At 45.8% G+C, this 18,227-nt stretch overlaps 1 protein-coding gene and 1 long non-coding RNA gene across 6 annotated transcripts in view; one reads left to right on the top strand and one right to left on the bottom strand.

Annotated features, from left to right (window-relative positions):
* Window positions 1–18,227, bottom strand: part of PPARGC1A (PPARG coactivator 1 alpha) — a 900,607-nt gene that overhangs the window by 533,067 nt on the left and 349,313 nt on the right. The window lies entirely within an intron of this gene.
* LOC128326267 (uncharacterized) lies at window positions 4,321–15,240 on the top strand. Of its 3 annotated transcripts, XR_008307915.1 has the most exons (5): window positions 4,324–4,416; window positions 6,181–6,243; window positions 7,352–7,577; window positions 8,847–8,895; window positions 14,996–15,240. It is a non-coding gene; the product is annotated as an uncharacterized LOC128326267 (long non-coding RNA). The 3 variants fall into 3 exon arrangements; XR_008307914.1 differs by lacking the exon at window positions 8,847–8,895; XR_008307916.1 differs by lacking the exons at window positions 6,181–6,243; window positions 8,847–8,895 and having other exon boundaries at window positions 4,321–4,416.

Below are 18,227 nucleotides of genomic sequence, written 5' to 3'. Positions count from 1 at the left end.
CTAAAAATGCATAGATTTTTAAAAAATATCTGAACAGTGGGTAAAATTCAGGCAAACGATGTGTGCACAGAAGAATATGCAAAATGGAGGAGGGACCATTTTTGCCCATTTCCTTTTCGCTTTGCAGCCTCTTCCCTCAGCAGCCTTCCACCCACAGCCCTAAGGATATATTTTCAGGAGGCACAAAGGCCTGCTGAAGGAAGGGAGAGATTGGCAAAAATAACTCTTCCCCAATTGTGTTTACAGAACCTTCTTCTGTGCATGTCAAACTAGATGTTGGCCAGTCTTAGCTTAGGTAACTCTGATCACATTAAAGGTTGCTTAAATATTTATACTTTTCTTATCACAAGGTACAAATATGATTTCTTCACACCTATCTCTGATTACCATGAAATATTTCTGAAGAATGCCATCTTTATCATGCCACTTGATCAGAACAGAATGCAGAACTGCATCAGGAACAAGTCAGAAAGCAATGTTAGATATTACCAGAGGTTCAGTGCAGACATTGAGGCCAGATTCGAGCATAATGGGGAATCGGAGGCAGAGCAGCCACAGGTCCACAAACCTCAACGTCCGAATGTGGGAATCCACAGTTCAAAACCTAACTCAAAATGATGGTTCACTCACCAAACTCCAATTTGAACCCTCGGTTTGATGTGAGGTTTGCTGCTCCAGCCTCTGGTTTATGGCTGCCTCCATTATTAGTTTATTTATTTATTAGAAACATTTAATATACCGCCCACTCCGAAGACTCTGGGCAGTGTACAAAAACATGCAAAGCAAGATAGCATTAAAATTACATTCTAAATTAAAAACTAAAGATAACTAACAAAAAAAAAAACAAAAAAAAACAAATAGGTAAACTACAGGGCAAAAGCCTGGCGAAAAAGAAAAGTCTTCAATAGAGATTTAAAAATCAATAAAGAAGGAGCTAAATGAATCTGAAGGGGAAGGGAGTTCCAGAGAAGTGGGGCAGCAACCGAAAATGCCCTTTCACGGGTCCTAGCACCCTGAACCTCTTGGAAATCAGGGACCGACAGAAGGGCCATCTGAGAAGATCTGACCGGACGGGATGTAACTGGATGGGAGAGGCGAGTCTGTAGGTAGACAGGCGCCAAACTCCGCAAGGCTTTGAAGGTCAAAACCAGGACCTTAAATTATGTCAAAATTCAGTAATGGAGGCAGCCTTCCCTGGTACCAAAGTTGAAGCTCCTTCCTGATGGCTGTCCATCAATCATAGGAGGAAGCCAGACAGCCACTTCCCCACTCCTCGCAGACTGCGGAGAGGAGGCAAGCGCTTACATCCGAATTTGGATAGGTAAGTGTGACAGGGGGAGTGGAATGGAGGGTCCATTGGGCCCTTGGTTCTGTATTATTTCCAAATGGGCTCTGGCAGTCCACAAACTATGGTATATAGTTTAAGTTTTCATCTTAACCAGAGTCTGGAATCTGATGCAGCTTTGCAAGCCATGAGGTGGGAACCTTGAGTGGGGTTTGCCATTAGCAGCATTGGTGCACTTGCAACATCAAAACTATGGTTTGCAAAGCATGGTTTACAAAGTGCCAGTGCTATGTTTGCATCAGATCTATCTGCACAAGGAGACTAGAAGAGAAGGGGGAAAGGTAAATTTAATCCTCCTCTAATATTTATAGGGAGAATTAAAGACAATAAATATAGGCTACAATTATAGTTCATATTTTTCAGCCTATGTTTTGCCTTATGCTACAACTTTGTAATTTAGTTGTTTAGTGTCTTTAAACATTAGTTGAAGAGAGATGTTCTTTTTGAGAAATAATTATACTGTAACACAGATGGCAGTAATAACAATTATACAAGATAAGGTCTCTCAGTGATCATCACAAAGCAAACCAAAAGTATCACTGACTCATAAAAGACCAAACAAGAAGAAGGCTGCAATGCAGCAGATATCACAGTGTGCTACTACATCCATGGCAAAAAGTGACGGAGTTAAATTGCCAACACTGAAGGGAGCAGACACGGTGAAGGTTATGCACTTCATGTCATGTTTAAAGGCTGCTTAATCCTAGGCTAATCCTTTTTTGTCTCTATTTGATCTCACATTTCATAATACTGAGAATGCTAGAGAAACATTTGTTTAAAGATTTGAATCCCATCTCCTGCATGCTCCAAGTTTTATACCAGCATATCTGGATTGCTTGCTTTTAGTGAAAGGGTTTTATTGTACTCCAATATGTTACTGAAAGATGAGAATTGCTTAAGAATCATTAATCCTCATGAACAGATTACTTTTAAGAGTCAATGAACTGAAATCAGAAGAAAGAACATGTCAAGATGTCATGTTTGCAGATGGAATTCCTGTTTTCAAAAAAAACATGTAGCTAGTGATAAATTAGAAACCTCACATGTTTCTAGGTGACTCTCAGCAGATCATGCTGGTTTGAGGATGCCCAAATTCATCTTGTTTTAAAACAGGAGCCTAACAAAAAAACAAACAGCCAGAGCAGAACTAGTCAGAGTTATGGTCAGAGCCATAAAAACAAAATAAAAAGAAGACACACTGAAGATATCGCCTGATTATTTTTTTTATTTTCCAATGCACAAAAATAACAACCTGTCAACTACCTCTTGCAGGTCATTTTTAAGTTGCAGGCCAAAATGAAGTTTGACCTCCATTTTCCAGCTGCTCTGATGATGATAAATTAAATGCAGATGGTCTGAATGAATGGGAAGCTCCTTGCAAAATATCTGATCTGTGTAGGGTTACTGCTGGTATAGATCTCTTCTCCACATTTTTCATTGTATTGAATTTGTCATTCTTTTCCTGTATTCTGAGAACCAACTTTTCTATTTAGCATAAGTAATTCTTTATACATATCCTTTCAACCCCCAGCTCATTTCCTCATATGATTGATGAAATCAGCACATACATTAGCAATCTGTCATCTACCTTTGCTAGGTCACTTCTTATCAAGGACTCTTACACTGCTGATTAGAAATGATCATATAAACATGTAACTAATCATGTAAGCAGGAGTGGCGCTCTTATCTCTGGTATTCACAATTTCATAAAGCAACATGGAAACTGTCAGGATTGAAATTGCCCTCAGACCGGACTTTTCTGGCCCTGTGTGTTTTACTATCTGAGTCCCACTGGCAGCTGGGTACAAACTGTAAGGTGATTGATTGTTGAAACCAGTAAGCAAGTATCCTGGGAAATCCAGGCAGACTTTGCATCAAACATCCCAGTTTCTCAAGTGTTGGTATGCTGCTTAGGCCTCTGAACTGTTTTTGTTTGTCAAGGATCTGTAGATTCCCTTGTTTCTTGTCCAGTCATCTGCTTCCCTGTCTGCCCGCTGGTCTGACTGGCAGGGAACAAGCTAGGGCCCTCCTGATTCTCCTGAACTGAAAACAGTTGCTGTGCACCCTCTGGCAATTTGCAAGGTGGCACTGCAGAACACCAGACATCAGGCCAACAACTCCTGCTACCTTCAAGCTTGCTAACTGGCTCAGGAAGTAAGATGCTTGGGCCCCACTGCCAGAGACCCCAGTCTGAAACTGCTAATGCTTTACACTGCTGATCTGACCTGTTGAATTGTTCGTCTCTGGAGTCTTTGGCTTGGCTTGGCTTGGCTTGGCATGGCATGGCATGGCATGGCACAGCTGCCTGGAGTTCCTAGGGTTTCATTGTACAAAGAAGTTTGGAATTATCTTGGGCATGATTAATGGGATTAGTTCTAGCCCATGGCTTTGGAGTCAAGTCCTACCAGCATGCCTCTGACAGGAATGACCCAAGATAATCAGTAAAGGAGAAACACCTAAACCACTTCATATGGTGTGTTTCTATCGGAACCTATCCAACCATGAGAAAAGCCTCTTAAAGGAGGAGGAAGACACACAGCTGAGCCCCTGGCCTGGCCCCAATGAAAGCCCTCTGGCCTCCCTTCCAGGGCTTGCTCAAGAGGAGGGGGAAGCCAGCTTCAGCTCCAGGAAGTGAAGGGGCTTCTTGCTCTCCTATATAATACCACAATGCAAAACTTGATTTTGCTGGTTCAACAGCTCCCTCACTGAACTCTGGGTTCTGGGCACCGGGGCAGTCCTTAGGGCAAGGCGACTGGATCAATTGCCCCGAGCCCTGCGTGGGCACAGGCCCCGCTCTTGGCACATGACAGTGCAGCCTGCCCTCCTCTCTCCCCCAGTCCCAGCCACTTATCTTTCCCCACAGCCGATCTTTTGTTTCTGTGTGCAGCTTGAAAGGCTCCCAGGCAAACTGCTAGAGTTCTATCTGCCCTGCCTCTCAGCTGTTTGGCGGATGGGCGGAGCTTCCAGAGAGGCCTCCCTGAAGCCTGAAGCTCAGGAAAGAAGCAGGCAGAGAGTTTCCAGCACCAGAGCTCTCTTCAGATCCTCTGCCCGGCCCAGCCATAGTAATGGAGGTATGATGTGATTTCCTTTGTGTGGTTATCATTGAATATTTAGTTGAATATTTGAATATTTAGTTGAATATTTAGTTCAACTAAATATAATGAAAAATGTGGAGAAGAGATCTATACCAGCAGTAACCCTACACAGATCAGATTGAATATTTAGTTGATTTTCAACCCATAAGGTCTGAGAACTGTGAAGCATGTGTTGTGCTTTTTATTTTTATTTCTTTAGAAATGCATTATATGTCCAAGCTGGTGGGACATGTCCAAAAACCTCACTCACACTATTTACACTGTATGTCATCAGTCAGTATGATTCAGTAATGATATGAAATGTTAAGGAGGCCCCACACATGCTGATTCGCCCCCAGCCCTGCAGCCCACTAGGTACGGCCCTGCTGGACACAGACAGTTGGAAACCTGTTCACTAAATTCGAACAGAATAGAAATTATTCTACTCATACTAGAGAAAAGCTGTTTCAGTATTGGCCTCTCCTTCTCTGCACATACCACAAAGAGGAGCCAACTCTGGCTTTGTTTTCCCACACTGTGGACTGTATGATTATCTATGCAAAAGTTTACCCCATAGAGAAACTGTAATGTATTGAATGCTCTCAAAAAACTTTGAAATTCCTTGAACCCTCTCTTTATAATTCCTTGAATTTCTTGCACTTGCCTTTTCTTTGGCACTAACTACTTACTGTCTGTTTCAGAGCTCACCATTCCAGCTATTCCTTTCCCCACTCCATGGCCCTGGTCCTATTTCTGACATAACAGTAGGGATGTGCAAACAGGTTCATTATTGAGCAGGTTTGACATCGAACCTGTTTGGTTTGATAGTCCAATATCAAATCAAACCTCCTGTGGTTTGGTTTGCTACTGGACTGACCCCCCTGGCCATTCAGGGGGTTTCATGCACGGGGGGGTTGTCTCCAGAGATCCCCCTTACCCCCACCGACCTCCATTATGGTAAAAATCACCTGGTCCAGGCAGTCTTCAGCATGTTCTGTACCTGCCCTGCATGACATTTTGGAGGCCGCCATGCATGCTCAATGGGCCTCTAGGTGCCTGGGTCATGACCTCCCCCATTCACGGCTTCAGAGAAGTCCCCGGAAGTGTGAGTAAAAGGGAAGATTATTTTAAAAAGAAAAAAGATAGCGAACCTCCCCAAATTGAACCGGGGGGTGGGTTGAGAGGGTGCAGGACCCAAACCGAACCAAGCCAGCCAGTTTTGTGCACACCCCTACATAACAGTGCCTGGGAAGCTAGCACCTTGGGATTTGCAGGGCAGCAACCACCTTTAACCCAGCAGCATTGGCGCCTCTATAGCCAGATGGCCAGATAGCCACTGTGAGATCTACAATTACAGCTTGATAATTCTTTTGTGTATAAGTGCCTCTGTAGCCAAATAGTCACGGTGAGTTCTAGAATTACAGCTTGGAAAAGGGTACCTTCACATGAGTGAGCCTGGGCCGTAAGCCCAGCAGTAGCTCTGCATGCTCCTGAGATGATCATCTACCGGCCACCTTAAAACAGTCCTTTTCAAGGGGAGAGTTACCTGGAATGTCAACAATCCAAGGAAGCAAAAAGTATTTTCAAGCAATGCTGATGGTCACTTGGTCCCCTATAGAGAATTGTGATTTCTTACTCCATCTGCTTCTTGCGGGATAGAAGATCTTCTGCAAGAAGGGACAGAGTCTGTAAGAACCATGATGTGCAATCAGTGATGGAATTGCCTCTCAGTTACTATTCTGACAATATATTGATTCATAGAACCATCACTGCTTCCAAGATCTGGCCTTTGAACATATATAACCTTTTGAAATATGACCTGTTGTAAGTATGCCATTTTGTTTCCATCCATCTTCAGGTGTGACTCTCAAGACTGCAAGAGTCTTTCAAAAATGATATGACAAACTTTCCCTCTCTTTCCTGTTTCTATAAACCTATAGTTTATTACAACAGTGCATCCAGAAGAGGCATGTGCTGAAATGTGATTTGGCTGTCCGAATTGCGGGCACCTCCCTTTATAATTGAGGGCTTACACAACTCCTTTGAAGCACAGGAGAGCAGGTCTGTACCTGCTCCTCCTTTGCTCGCCGCCATTCTGGCGCTCCCCCAGCTATGCTCACATGCCGGCTGGGCCTCTCCCAGTGGTTCCGGCACAAACACTGCCTCTGAGCATAGCCATATGCATGCTAGCCCCACGCAGGGGCAGCTGGGAAACGAATCACTATTCCACTGAGAAGCAGCATGTTTTGGTGGGATGAGGTGATCTGAAACTTCTATCTGTGGTATCTGACCTGTGACAGGTCAAATATGGTCTAAACCTGCAGCAGAATGAGGTTATAGTATCCTAAGATGGTGGAGTGGACAGCACTACTTCAGATTGCAGGAAGGGGGATGTCATTTCTGAATGCTCCCCCATGTAAGCTCCCTGCAAGAAGAAAGCTAACACATCTGGAGAAAAGGTTCTAATCGAGCTCCATCTCCTGTTATATTTATTAATTACAGGGAGGTGGTGGTTTTTTTATGTGGGAGAAATTTTCAAGAAAGTTGTATCCCACCTTCAGACTGAAGTGCTGCATTTAATTCTATCACCTCAGAGCCCTTATCACTTTGTTCTATTCCCAATCAGCTGCATGTGTAGATGGAATTCTAGCCTAATTCATGTATATAATAACATTTCATTTTTTAGTGATTGTGTAATGAACCTGTGTGTGTAGCTCAGTAAGTGAACCATAAGTGTTTACTGCTTCCAACTAGCAAGACAATATGAGTAAACACAGAAAACAGAGAACTCAATATAAAACATACTCTTAATTCATTTAAGGAAAAGAACAAAACAAATTCAGTAAAGTTTTGCTGCACAGTGATTATGTAGAACAAATCCTTACAATAAAAGAATGCATTGCCATTCATACAATTTTTTTTTCAAAAAAAGGAAAATGAAGATGAATGGCACAAAGGTTCGCCCGGCTACAGCTTATGTGCAGAGTCAGCCATCCTAGGGAGACTCCCAGTTATCTTTGACATTCCGCCTGATGGCATTTGGAAGCAGCAACTCACTGCCAATATAAATCTCAAGCTTTCTTGCTTAAGAAAATGTGTGTTTTATTATTAGAGCAAAATGCCCCACTAGAGGAAATTTAGCACCAGCAAGAACAATGGTGAATATATTTCTTTATTACTATTGTGTGTGGGGCATATGGGTTGTAAGAGGAACATCTGTCCTCCTAATCTATTTTATTTTCACTTTATTTACTACACCAGACAGAGACAGAGCCTATACCATATGCATATGCGTGTGTGCACGCACACATTTACAAGCATGCACTCATGAACTCTCACCAGTAGGGGAGATTAACCTATACATGGCAGGTGCGTAAAAGACAGATTATGGCTTTGTTCTCATTAAACCCTTAGGAGTAATCCCTTAACCCTTCTTTCATCTGAACCAGAGCCATATATATGCAAAGGCATTTGCTCACATTAGAATGCATGCTACTTTTGAGCAGGACCCAGTCACCTTTTGTGTTTCTTAGTCTGTCATATGTCACATACAATGATGGTGCTACCTAAATTCATAGAAACATATTTGTGTCACCAATTATATGTCTTGATTCTAGAAGTCAAGACCCCTACAGAAGACTTGAGAAAGTATATTGGGGGAAGTACACAGATCAGTGGAAATGGTTAGCCAGCTGCAAAGGAACTAGCAGAGATAAGGAACTATTGAACAGTGGATGTATAAGCACCCTTCTTATAGCTTTCTGTGCTTGGCCTGTCCCTCAGCTTCCTCTTGTGTGGCAGTAACAGGGTAACTCTACCTTTTCCCGGAAAAAGAGATAAGACAGGTGTAAAGTTTACTGAGGGCATAGAAACTTCCTTGAATCAGGCAGCCCTATAAAAGATGGAAGTCAAAGAGTTCCAAACTCAAATTGGTATGAAATACCAGTTTGAATTGGTATGAAAACCCAAGAAGTATGAATTGGTATGAAAACCAAAAAAGAAACAGAGAAAGTTGGTATGGTGCTACTGCTGCAGTGGCCAAGTTGTTCGCTTCTTTTGAAAAGAAAATCAAATGAAAATAGTTTGGAATGCAAGATCTGACAGCTTGCACTTTCACGATTCAAAAACCACTTATTTTACAGTTTGACAAACTAAGGTGTGTCACAACAGAGACACTAGTTTGAATGGGAAGCTGCAAATAATATTTCACATCATAAGGGTAACATGCCTGTAATTTAGGAGTGTGCATTCATTTTCAGAACGAATGGAAACGGAACCAAATGGGGACCACTCAATTCGGCTGCTATGCATTCTGACACAAATGTGATGTGCAGTGAATTGATACAAAGCAGGTTCATGTAACCCCATTTGTTATCTAGTCATAACAAAAAAAAATCCATTTTTTTTTTTGTTTTTCTTGCATTTAGCATATTGCCCGGGTACACAAAAAAATCCTGGAGCAGCATGCGTAAAATGGTAGGTACTTGTACCGGTATTAAAGATGACATTCTCCAGGAAATGTCTGTGCATCGCAGCTCCTGTGATCACCAACATAGGTGACAGGGAAAACCAATGTATTTAGATATGCATTTATAGTTCATTAACAAACAGAAATATAATGTGCAAGACATTTCAGCTACTGCTTTCTTCATTTGCTTTGATGTTATTAACAGCACCCTTCTGGAATTCAGAAAACACTCATATGGTGTTCTGTTGGCAGCTTTAAAAATTCTCTCACTCTCCCTGCCCTCTCTAGGGATGTGCATGAATTGGGATTTGTGCACAGATTCGAAGCACAGATTTGGCACCTTTAAAAGTGATAAGAGCAGGTCCTTACCTGCTCTTCTGCTGCTCCACACAGCTTCCTGCTGTGGTGGCACAGCCACCCCCCCAGCAGCCCATGCATGCCAACAACACTCCCCACAGCAGCCCTCATGTGGTGGCAGTGGTGCGGCAGCACACACATGGCCACCATGCATGCACTGAGGCCATCTGCATGCTGTGGCCGCACAGCTGTGCAAAGGCTGCTGGGGGGGGGGTGCTGCCGGCACATGCAGGCTGCTGGGGGACACACTACTGCAGCAGCAAGAAGCCGCATCGAGCGGTAGGGGAGCAGGTAAGGACTTGCTCTCCTCACTTTTAAAGGTGCTGAATCTATGCTTCGAATCTGTACACAAATCTCGATTTATGCACATCGCTAGAAAGGGAAAGAGAGAGAGAGGGAGGCTATTCCCACGATCGCCCAAAAGCGGGCTAAGGGAGCCCAGCCCACTTTGAGGCGATACGACAACACATGAGTAGACCCCTGACTGGGAGGCTACAAGCAGCCTCCTGAGCTCAGGGGTCTCTCCAGGATGCCCCGTGCACTCGCACGGGGCATCCGGAACTTGCGGTGGGCCCACAATCCCTGCTGGCTCCATGACGGAGCCGGCAGCCATGTGGGAGGCCGATCTGGCTGCCCAGAAAGGAGGCAATGATCATCTGCAGGGAGGTAAGTGCTTTCAGGCTTCCTCCCCGCAGAAGGTGGTAGCCTCATGCAGCGATTGTGAGGATTGCTTCATGGAGAATTACACACACACATATATTTGTGGGCTCCAAATGGTGTATGGTCCCACACCAAGCTTAAATTTATTTTACAGAAATAAACTGGGTTCTGAAATTATATGTGCACATGCATCTATAAAATGCAACATTTCCCCAGGTTTGGGTTGCGAATTAGTAAAAGGATTCCCAGCTAAATCCAATGGCTGCAGACCAATTTGGTGAAGAAATGGCAAGGGCAGGCAGAGAATGCAGGAATGTGAGACATGGAGAAGTGGGCAGGAGATGGGTGTGTGGATGGGGGGGAGATGAAATGGTACAGGGAGCTACTGGGTTGGGAAAGGGAGAACAACCTGGAGGGAATACCCAATCTTATGACAACAAACAACGAAACATTATTTTAAGTAGCTTCATTTTACAATAGAATAACCTTGCCTGCAGGCTCAGAACAAACACATACACAAGAAGGAGGAAACATACCAAGCACAACAATCCCAAAAAATTAGAGAAGGCACATTAAAATAAACATATCTTAAGTCATTTCTTTAAGAGGACAAAGGACTAGAAACCCTACACATTCCAAAAATGAGAGTGAGACAACAAAGGTAGTCTTTGATTTAATTGAGAACTTGTTATTAGGCTCATGCAGGGCGAAAGGAGTAGGAACAGAAATTAAAGAGGAAAGATTGGATGCAGAAAACAGAATACATACAACTATAAGGAGAAAGATTTTGTAAATGATTGTCCAAATAATCAGTTTTTCCATTTTAGTAAGGTTAGCAAGCGTCTAGCATCCATGTGGGCAAAAGCTTGTGAATGAGCTACATTGCCTACCAAAATGTTAAAATCTATTTTAAAAATTCTATGTGCCTCCCAATGACTATTAATCTGTACCTTTTTACAACTTCAAAGAAACTCCAAAATTTGATTGGACTACATTAAAAGGGATGGCATTCTCCGCAGTTCTATGGCAACAGTAAAAGCCCTGCAGTGTCACAAAGAGGCTGGAGCATTGCTGTGCTTGTTCCTCCTTCTGCAGTTCAGCAGCAACAGAGGGAAAGGGGGCATGATTTGTGCTGCTCTCTCTTAAAAGGAAGGGGCTTGCAGAAATATAGGCTATTCCCACAATCAATGGAAAGTGGGCTAAGGGAGCAAGCCTGGTGCTCCCAAGGCGGCTAGTCCACCTAAAACACCCTCCCCTCTGTGACAGAGCCAGCAATCCCCAGGTCTCTGGGCATGATCGTCTGTGGGGAGAGCGGGCCCCGCAGACCCCAAAGCAGCTCTTCTCACGGATCATGAGAAAAGCTTCATAATATGTCTCACAGTCCTCACACGTCCCTCAGGGTCATATTCCTGCAAGTGAATAGGAGGGAAGAGAGAGCAGTGAAAATCATGTTCCCTTAACTGCTGCTGCTACTAAGGTACAGAAGAAGGGAAAAGCATAGCTAGGATCCAGTCTTCTGTGAAGCCACAGGGCTTCTTTAGTTGCCATAGCACTGTGGAGAATGTCAGTTACGATATGTATCCGCCCGCCCCCCCCCGCAATTCCGTAACTTTTGTTCTGATTTCAGATGTTTGTTTTTTCATGGTGGCATCTAGAGGTTTAGGTTCAGAGACGGAGAAAAGATGATTCCCCTTTTATTGTCTACTCATTCCCTCACACCATTTAGTCTCAATTATGCAAAACACTGTGAAGAGCCCAGTGCTTTTGATATGAAGATTTCTAAGCTAAACATCCTTATAGAGAGCAAGATGTTCCCCTGCTGCACCTTCTATTCTCCGCAGGCCCATTTCAACCTAAATCCTTTGGAGACTGAACTAGTCTCCAGTAGAGGTACAATGAGATAAGTTTTTTGTAAAGTCCCTGGAGCAAAGATGGTGCTAAGGATCAGACGGTTTTGCAAGGCTTGCTGGATTTTCAGAGCATAAGGGAAAATAATCTTGTTAAACAGAAACTGTCTATGGAACATAGCACTGCAGAGTACTATGGGGGGAAGGCACACTAGTATACAGGATAAGGATAAGTGCAAAAAAAAAATCCACATATTTGAAAGCATTTTTATTAAATGCAACAGAGATACTAGTGAAAACAGGGTTTTGGAAATTGTGCCCTGGGGAATAATGAGGTAGCATCCCTAGGAAGCACTGTATAAATCACTCTCTTACACTGGCAGTTTGAATCAAATTGATCTGAGCTGTAGGCTTGGTCACACTATAGCTCAGATCAGTTTGATCCAAGGTAGCATGTCATTTCTGGGATTTATACGAAAAACAGGGAGTTAAAACAAACCTGAACCCAAAAGTCAACTCGGAGACGTTTTACCAATGAACCAAAACTGAACTGAAACCTAAAATCCTTTGGTTGCCTTGAACCTGAACTGAACTCCTAAACACAAAAAGTGATAAGTCATTCTATATCCTCATGTAAGCTTTCAGTTGCGTGATTTTCCTGTCTTTTAATCCCACTGTATGTATTTTGTTCATTAAAAAATCTTTTTAAGTTATAATAACCAGTTAAAGTATGTAGAGAGAGTTACATTGCAACCAAAGGAATTTGATATCATTCTGCATGAAATGCACTTAACAGCAGCTCAAAATTTCTGAACTGGTTACCGTATTTTACGGACTATAAGACGCTACAGACTATAAGACACACCTTAATTTTAATCCAGTTTTTCAGAGTTTTTGAACTTTCCTTCTCCTCTCGCCTCCATCTCCCCTCCAAGCCCTCCCACCGTGCACCGCTCTGTCCTTTCCCTCCTTCTGCCTGCAGCAGCAAGCCCGCGTTGGTGACCCGCCATGGCGGCTGCTGCTGCTGGTTGTTGCTCATTGCAGCTGCCAGCGGGGCCCGCCCGGGACCTCCTTCTCCACCTCCTCTTGTGCCTCCGGTGGCTCCTGCAGGCTGGCGCTCACCTGCGCGGGCTCGTCTCCGGGTCGGGCCCCGCATCCCCTCAGAGGGCGGCGGCGCAGCAGCCTCCCTCACTGCAGCAGCATCAGGGCGGCAACCGGAGGGAGCCCGGGGAGGGGGGCGGCAGGCGGGCTGACTATGTCGGTCCCGGCAGGCCCCAGCGAGAGAGGAAGGGAGGTGGTAAGCGAATCCTCCCTGCTTGCCCTTCCTCCTCCTCCCCCTCTCTTTCCCGACAAGCCCTATACTTCCAACTTCTCCCCGGCTCCGGCCGCACAATCCAACATAGCAGGGAGTGAGGAGCGGACGAGACCAAGCGGCGCGAGTGGAGAGGAGAGGACGGGGCTAGAGGCGAAGCAGCCAGTACAGGGAGCAGCAGCAGCAACAGCGTCAAGCAGAAGGGCCCATCCACGCCTTTGCTATCCCCTCCGCCCTCCCTCCTTTTCCAGAGTATAAGACACACCTGAATTTGGGCGGATATTTTTCGAGGAAAAAAGTGTGTCTTATACTCCGTAAAATACGGTACTAAACAATCGTTTATAGTTACTGTCTAAACCAGATCAGAAAGGAGAGTTAAAAAATACAGATTAATCTGAACCAGAACAAAATCTAAGTTTTTAATAGTTTAACCCTGGTGAAAAGTACTGGAAGATTTAAACCTGAAAATAAGTCTTAAGGTTTTACATATATCCCCCAGTCAAACACATGCACAAGCAACAGGGCTCCAGATATACATCTCCATTTCCATTCAAAGAGTTATGCAGAGAGTTCAATGGAGAGCCAGTGTAGTGAGTGTTGGACTAGGCCTGGAGGGACACAACCAATTCAATTATGAAATTCACTAGGTGGCAGAGGCGTAGCCTCTGATGTTGGGGGAGGTTTCCTCGCTGGTGTGAGAGGAAAGCCCATGTCCCCTCTCCTCATTCACTGCTCTGATCATGAATTCCCAGAGGCTCTTAGAGGGGCCAGTGAGGGGAACAGGAGGCAAAACACACCAGTGAGGAAAACGGGTCCCGGTGTGGCTGCTTTCTCCTCTTGCTGCTCCCATGGCCACATCTATCAGCTGTTGAGGGGGCAGGTGCAGGGGCGTAGCTATAATTGAGTGAAAGGGTTCAAAGAACATGGGCCCCCAGCTCCTGAGGTCCCTCTAGCTCTATCCCTCCCTATTTTCTTCATTATCTCTCTCACTCTGGGGGACTGCCAGAGAGAGGGATGAACACGGGCCCCGTCTCCCCTAGCTACGCCCCTGGGCAGGTGAGGTTTCATTGCTATGCAAGAGAGGAAGCCACAAGTCTTTCTCCCTCACTAGCCTCTCTAAGAGCCTGCCAGGGTTCCTGACAGGCTCCTTGAGCAGTGAGTGAGGAGAGGGGACACGGGGGTTCCTCTCAGGCCAGCAAGGGAACCTTGCATACCCCACAACAGTGGGAAGATTAATAGCTGGGTGAGAGGCGAGGAGGCAGCGGTGGCGGTAAGAGGAGTCAGCAAGGGTCTCCAAGGCAAGGCCTAGAGCGGCATGAGCCACTCCACATTAATAGCAGAGAAGGGCGGGCGGGGGCGCCATCGGGCTTGCTAGTCCCTGTTAGGTGACTCTGGACCAGTCACTTATCTCTCAGACTACTCTACCTCATAGGGTTGTTGTGAAGATAAATATAACCATGTGTATTACTCTGGGCTCCTTGGAAGAAGATGAGTGGGATGTAAATAAATAAACAGGGCTCAAGTTAACATTGCCATGTGGATGGCCATCCAGACGTACATTTCAAATGCCTGTGCCCATGGAAACCTGTCTCCTCATCCAGATCTCTGTTTTTGGATGATGGCAAGATAACAGGATATTTTCCTCTCTATGTCATGAAACAAGATAAAATATAGAGCAGAAATTTTTCAGAAGACTACAAAGTAACTGGTTGCCCCCAGTCAATTAATCATGTTGGCTACCCCCCACCCCCAAGTTTCCTATTTATCACTGGTCTGATATGCTTTTAACTGTGTGTTTTGTTTTTTAAACTTGCCAACTTGGCTTTTTGTTACCAATATAAACACAACAAGGATAAACAACAGGTGGAATTGCATTTGGTATAAGAGAAAACATATAAGCAGAACATTCAAGCTATCAACTGTTTTTTACAGCTGCCAACAGTCCGACTTCAACAAACCACATGAAGATAAAATTAGCAATGATCTACATACTTGTATGATGCATCAAAAGTCAGCTATCATCACAAAACAGCTGGAGCAATGTGTGGCTAAGAACTTCAGCAGATAACTACAGTCTTGCTTAGAGCAGGATTTTCCAAAAATACTAACTGAATCACAAGCTCATGGTCAGGATATTAAACGGAAAAGAAGTATGAAAATAAAAGATACAAATCTCAGCTTCTTGAAGTGATGATAACTATAATGGTTGCCTTCAATATTTTATGGTAAATCTCCTGGATAACTTTTTATATACAGAACAACATACAACAAAGGGAAAACATTAGATACCTTTGGTTTCTTCTTCCTCAGCAGAAAGAAAGCATAAGTATTCATAATTACAATTTGTGTGTGTGTGTGTGTGTGTGTGAATTCTTTCTTCCCCTTAATGGTCTCTCCCCATCTTACTATCATTTTCACCCCTGTAAAGCACCATGTACATGGATAGAGCTATATAAAAACAATCATTTTAATGAATATACTTATTTCAAAATGTTGATGAGCTGGGCCAGGCACAGAGCATCTGCACCTCTAGTTCTCTCTCATCCCCCCCCCCCCACAGCTTCCTCCGCTCCCCCCCCCCCATGCTCCTACTCCCAGCGCTGCTGCTGGGCCATCCTTCCTTTTGTCCGGCAGGTGAGCAGGAGAGGGAGTATGCTGGTTTCACCAGCAGCCCTCTCAGCCAGGCGCCACAGTAATTTTCTGGGCCCCTGTCCACCTGTCACCTTCTTTCTTCATCTTCTGCCGCTCCCCCACCCGTCCCTGCTTTTTTCTCTGCCTAGCAGCAGCCAGCCACTACTGTTCACTGCCAGTTTTTCCCACTGGCCAGCCAGCTGCCACAGCCATTTTCTTTCCCCTGCCCATACCTGTCACTATCTGGCAGCTGCTTACGAATTGTTGCGAGAGCTGCCGCACATGGGATTAGCCACGGGTACGCCTTAGAGAAATATATATGAAGAATTTTACAATCACCTTTTTAAAATCCACAAATATTTTATGTGCACAAATTCATGTGCAGAAAGCCACACAGCACACAACTGCCACTGAGTAAAAAGGACAGATCATTCATCTACCTTCCATGCACGCAACCTCCTGCAGAATCTGATTGTGCACAGGGGATCAACTCAGGTGGGGAGAATGCAGGCGCGGAGCCAGCCGAGTGGCGGCCTGGGTCCAGCCCCACTAGGCGGCCCCCTCCACATACTCCCTTGCACGTGACATCATGTGCATGGGGGCATGGCTCAGGCTCCATAGGAGCCCAGAGCGAACTCACCCCTCCCACACCCAGGCCGCTGAGAGCCCAGGCGAACTCTCTGGCAGTTATTTCAGGCAGTGTAGACTGCCCAATAGAACGTGACACGACACACAAAAGGGGCGTGGCCTGGGCTGCCGAGAGCCTGAGCAAGCTCTCCCCTCATCATTTCGGGCAGCATCAGCTGCCTGATAGGACGTTTTCCCCTTTCTCTCCAGAGAGGGAGAGAAAGAGGGAAACGTTCTATCACGCAGTCTGCACTGCCTGAAATAACTAGTGGACAGTTCACCCGGGCTCTCAGCAGCCTGGGCGTGGGAGGGGGGAGTTCGCTCTGGGCTCCTATGGAGCCTGAGCCACGGGGCTCTGCGGCCTTTTTCATTGGTGGCCCAGGTTCTTTGAACCTGTTTGCACAATGGTGGCTACGCCCCTGGGAGAATGGATTCAGTGCTCCCCATCCAGATCAGGGGCGTAACTATAAACAGGCAAGGGGAGACAGTCATCTCGGGGCCCACTGCCTTCAGCAGGGCCCCCAGAGGCATGTCACGTGATTACTCGGACTCCCCAGGCAGTGCCCAGTTCCTTCAGTAATAATCGGTCTTTAAATCTTTTCCGCTTCCGTGCAGTACTCTGTCTCTCCAGTGAGTCCCTCCCTCCTTTTCCCCAGCTCCACTCCACCATTGTGCCTCGGCTCCTCCTGTCCTGGCCCCATCTGGCTCTCATTGGCAGGTTGGCACCACGTCACGTGCCTGATCAGTTTGTTCAGCCAGAAAGTTCCCTTTGCTGGCTGAGCAAGAGGTTGTAGCAGCAGCTCTCGGCCCAGGCCCGGCAGGGTTTCGTAGACTCCTCTCTGGTTTCCTTCCTTGGGACTTGGGAGGGCTTCGTGGTTGTGCCCAGAAAGGGAAAGCAAAGGCAAGAGGCTCTCTCACTCACACACAAAGGCAGCAGCAGCAGAATGCACGGGGAGGGGGCAGGGTGGACGTCCTTTCCCTGCAGTCCCAGTCCACAGATCCTTTAGTCGCTTCCCACCTGGCCAGGATGAGACCCCTTGTCTCCCCTCATCCCAGGGGGATGCGCGGGATGGGAGGAAATGCAGGGGGTTGCTCTGTCTACACCAGCAGCCTTCTCTCACAGCCGCCTCCCTGCTGTTTCTGTTTCTGGTGGAAGCTGCCTGGAAGGTGGCGTGCGGGGTGTGTGTGTGTGATTTGGGGGCTGATTTGTGCGCACCCACCCCTTTGTGTAAATAGTGTAGAATTGGAAAGGAGCAAGTGGCGGTAGGAAGCTTTCTTGCTGTGTGCGTCTGCTGACTCTCTGCTGGTGCTGCTTCTTCAGGAGGAGGTTGGGGAAATCTCCTCTTTTACAATTTAGATGGAAATGCAGGATGGCGGAGCAATTGCCTTTTCTTGTTTTGAGGTGGGATGAAGAAGCGGGGAAGCGAGTGAGAGAGATCGAAGAAATGCGAGGTGAAAGCAGGAAGGGTGGGTAGCAGGCGGGGGAGACCTTCTCCACCACCTCCTCCTCCTCCTTAGGAGTGAAAAGCAAGTAGTGGGGATGGGGAGTCCCCAGACCTTCGGTGGGATCGGCAGCCAGCCTCACAAATTCAAGAGGAGACACATTTGAAAAGAAGCGTGTGACTCAGCGCGCCTTTCGGAGGAGGAGGGTGCAGGGGTGGGTGGGAGAGGAACACAGACATTCCTCTCTGTGTGCATGTGTATGTGTTGTGTTTTTTCCTCCATCCATTCTGATGGAGGGGAAAACACAACACAGATGGGGGAAGACCAAGGCTTGAAGTTAACTCTCACAACTCCAAATCTCAGCCTGTGTCCATTGGCTGAAGTTGCTTGAGGATGGGGAGCAGGAGTATGTTCAGATAATTTAGCGGGCAGGGCAATGATTGGATGAAAGGAAATTTGGGTA

This window comes from Hemicordylus capensis, chromosome 5, assembly GCF_027244095.1.
Source record: "Hemicordylus capensis ecotype Gifberg chromosome 5, rHemCap1.1.pri, whole genome shotgun sequence".
Classification (NCBI taxonomy): Eukaryota; Metazoa; Chordata; class Lepidosauria; order Squamata; family Cordylidae; genus Hemicordylus; species Hemicordylus capensis.
This window is presented reverse-complemented; position numbering and strand designations above follow the sequence as displayed.